This window comes from Myotis davidii, unplaced genomic scaffold (genome assembly GCF_000327345.1).
Source record: "Myotis davidii unplaced genomic scaffold, ASM32734v1 scaffold89, whole genome shotgun sequence".
NCBI classification, from domain to species: Eukaryota; Metazoa; Chordata; class Mammalia; order Chiroptera; family Vespertilionidae; genus Myotis; species Myotis davidii.
In genome coordinates this window covers 4,168,935-4,173,213 of record NW_006300372.1, presented here as the reverse complement: position 1 = coordinate 4,173,213, position 4,279 = coordinate 4,168,935, and positions in this window count along the sequence as shown.

Sequence of the window (4,279 nt, the reverse complement as noted above, 5' to 3'; positions counted from 1 at the left end):
CGGATTCTTTCTTCCTCTTCGTGGACTTTTTTCCCCTCCAAAGTCCCAAACCTCTCCCTCCTGTCCCAACTCGCACTGCCCAGACAGAAGGGTAAGGGTAGCACGGACTGAGCGGGGCCCAGAAGCTCCCCTCCCCCGCCACACACACACACACACACACACACACACACACACATATAGTCCACATTCTGCACGTCGGACCGGCTGCCGCCAAACTGCCCATTTCCAGGGCGCTCCTGGCCCCACGCCCGAGCCGTCCACTAGAGTCCGGCCCCGCGACGCAGCGAAGAAGCAGGCGCCTCCGAGCGCCCAGACGGGCTCCGGGGAAGGGTGAGGGGCTGCCATCATGAGCCCAGGTGACCCTCACCCCCGGTTGCCGGCGGCGTTGTTGAAGTGGGGAGGTAACTGCCTGCCCAGTCCAGGAGGCCTGTGGCTTCCTCCCCACCCTTGCCTTTCTTGCCTTGGCTTAAGACAACTCGGCCCCTTCCCCCTCTCCTCAACCCGCCAGCCTAAGGAAGCTTACTAAGTACTTTTTAGAAATGAGTTCAGGACTGAGCAGCGACCTTGGGAGTCGGTGCACTTCTGCCTGGCTGCCAGCGCTGGCAGGCCCCAATCCCCATAACAATAGTGACCGCCGCGGAGCTCCTAATATGTGCTGGGCAGCTCAGAGAGTTAGCTCCTGGTGTCCTCGCACCCTATGGCGTAGGTGCTGTTATTGCGTTTTACAGCGGAGGAAAACCCGGGTCAGAGGGGTTAAGTAATCGGCCCAAGACAACAGAGCCATTCATTCACTCGCTCCTCGCGGTATCCATTCACAAATAATTACTGGTGGCCCACTGTGTGCCAGGCGTCCGCGTCGGACTTCCTAGGCTTTTAGTCACTTAGCTACCCTGTCTTCCTTTCTGAAGTTTCGGAACGGAAGTGCTCCGGGTTAATACTGCCCGCCCCGCCTCCCCGCTGCTCGCATCCCCTCTCCTTCCCTCCTCTCCTTTCCCTGCACTAGTAAACATCGTGAATAATGGATGGGGAATCCTGGGACTGTGGCCGCGCCGCCCTCCGGAGAGAGCAAAACCAGGTTCAGAGAGAAGCCCTGAGCGCCCAGCTGAGCCCACGTCGCGGAGGCCGCCGCCTCCACTAGGGGAGAGAGGCCTCGGGGGTTCAAAGATCTGCCCGGCCTGCGGGTTGAGCCTCGCGCGCCGCAGGGTTTGGGCGGGGGTTTCCCAGATGTTCACACGGCGGGGGCGGGACCACCCAGTGGCCTAAAGGGAAGGTCTGCCTAGATCCGGGTTTCCTGTCCTGGGGTCTCCCCGTCCACTGCGTCGGAGCCCTTGGCAGCTCCGCCCTGTAACTTCCTCAGAGGGCTCAGCCCAGGTGCGGGAGGTCAGGCCAGGCCCTTTTGCTAATCCTCTCTGAGACTCAGCTACCTGGGCTCTCTCAAATTTCACTCGCATTTGCCTTTTCTGGTTCTGGTGAAGACGTTTTGAGCCCAAGTAGAAAGGAAAGCATTGAGCACCGATCCCTCGTGCTCAGTAAACCTCCGAACAACCTGGTGCTTTGGGGCACAGGTCCTGCCCTCGGATTCAAAACGTGTCTCTGCCTCTCGCTGGCTGGGAAGCCCCGAGCCATCTCAACATCTCTCTACTACAGTTTCCTGTCTGTTAAATGGGGATAATAGTTGCTCCTCCACTGATGGTTGTGAGGCATACACTGAGATAAGTATTTGGCACAGTGCCTGGCACATTGGAATCATGGAATAAGTGTTCCTCTCTTCTTCCTCCTTCAATTTAAAGAGAAGGCATTTGGGAGTGGGAGTGTCCTGGGTCATCTCCCTGGAGACGGCTGGTCTGCAGGTGCAAAGGGGCTCGTTGGTCTCCTCCATTCATTCAGCACCTGCTAGATGCCAGGCCCCATGCAGAGGGCTGAGACCCCGCTTTGGGTCGACTCCTTCCTGGCCCTCACAGAGTCACCAGTCTAACGTCCACTGCAGAAAAAGGACTGGGTACTTGCACAGCAGTAGAGGGATGCAGATTCATGCACAGGGCACAGAGCAAGGCTGGTGGGATTCTTGGAATACAGAATATGCATCAGAACCGTGGGCCTCAGGAGGGCTGGGGTTTGGACAGCATTCTTAAACTGGGTCTGTCTCACAAGGAGAGGGCTGGACTAGATGACTGCTAAGTGCCTCAGCTCCTGCAAAAGACTGTCGTTCTGGTTAATTTAAGTGAAACATATTTTGAGCAAATCAGAGCTTTTCTCCAGAGACATTCAACTCCCCAGAAGCTGAACGCAGTGTTATTTTATCACTCACCAGCATCTAGGACCGTTCATTCTTGTTTCTGCCCAAAGCCAAAAAAGAAAAGGTGAAGGGAAGCTGGGGATACTGCTTCCTCCAGGGAGAAGAATATAACTAGCCCAGAGCTGGTGCCTTGAGACCACACTCGCTCCTTAATATCTGAGTTGTCTGTGAAGCTGAACCTCCAGAAACAGAGGGAGAGGCCCATCCACATCCATCCTTCTCTGCTTTGTCCCCTAAGGGGCCTGGGAGATACTAACCAGGGTTGAGGTCAGGCAGGGGTCAGAGACAGAGCAAAACCAACAGGCCCCCTTAGGCCTCCAGTGCTGACCTTCAGCTCACCAGCTTCCACTCCAGCATCCCAAGGCATTAGGATCACAAATCAAAACCCAAGCTTGCATCTGGCAACCTGTCTTCCCTGGGTGTTCCCCATCCTTCTTTTTAAGGTCCTAGCAGCTCTGGGCAGCCAGCAGTGAGATGATGCCCATCCTTTGGGACGGTCTTTCTGAGAAGGCCCTGGAATAACGTACTGGAGAAGAAAGGAAGAAGAGACCACACAGAAAGCAACTGGAAGGGGCGCCTTTGAATACAGTTGATAATGTTCTCTACACTTTACAGGATTTGCAAACTTAAATTCTGTTAGGGGCAAGTCCAGTAAGATAAAAGGGAAGATGGGGACTATGATAAACTGGAGAGCACATACCTGTCCCCTTACCTAAAATGAATGAATTAAGTTAATCAATTGTAATTAAATTACAATTAAAATATACCCCCACCCCTCCACACACACATGCATACACATACACAAACATACACATGCACACACACACACACACACCGTATAGGCCAAACAAAATCTGTCTGAAGGTCCAAGTAAGAACCATGTGGGCACTTACGCAAATGACATTAAGGGGCATTTTCTTCATTCTACAATCATTTCAGAATACCTGCTGACTGCTGGGTCTTGTGATCGATTCTGCAGACATAGTGCACACTGTTTCAGGGGCTCAGAATCTAGTGGGGACATAAAATTGCCACATGTAAGTTGAAATCAGGACACAAAGCGCTATGTCCTCCGGAAGGACCAGCTCTGTAGGGATGCTGGGCAGGGGGGCAGAGGCATTTTCCTGTGTGCCAGTCCCTGTGCCCTGTCTACAAGCTAGGCATCATGTGGGAGCTTATACAAGAATTTGTGTTGAACAAATACAGGCATGAATAGTATCCTCCCCAGGATTCTGACCTATGATGGTAGTGACAACAATAAGAAACATTTATGGAGTGGTTTTTGAGTGTCACGCTCTGGGCTATGTGCATTAGAAGTATTGTACACTGAATCCCTACATCAAGCCAATGAGGTTGATAATATTACCTCCTTTTACAGATGAGAAAACTGAGGCACAGAGAGATTGAATTGCCCAAGGCCACACAGTTAAGCATTGGTAGAGTGAGGACAGGAACCCAAGTTGATTTTAACTAACATCATAGGCTATCACCAGTTTCAAGGCCCCCCAAGCTCAGGGGCTAAGGAATTGGGTGCCCCGGTTTTACTTCTCTCCCACAAGGCAAGGTCTGGCTTCCAGGGGCTTAGAGGCTGGCCCTGCTCCAGGCATACTTCCGGAGGTACCTTCGTGGAGAAGCCAGCAACTACCCCCTCCCACCTCCATCCCTGGCCAAGCTCCACCTTAGAGAGTTGGGGAGGGGGAAGGGGGTGGAATGGGAGATGGCCCTGATAGGACAGCCGAACTCAAGATGCCATGGCGGGGAGGCAGCTGGCGGGGCTGCCTGGCCAGGTGTTCGCAGCCATCAGCCACGCCTTCCTCTCCCTTTCTCTCATCTCCTTTCACAAACTTCTCACATGTACTGGCCGCCTGCGCAGCTGCTGCGGGACTCGCCTGTCGGCCGCTCGCCTTGCATTGTCTGTGAGGACTCAGAGGATCTGAGATGCCCACAGGGACCCAGAAGCCCAAGGCCGAGCATCCATGGGGG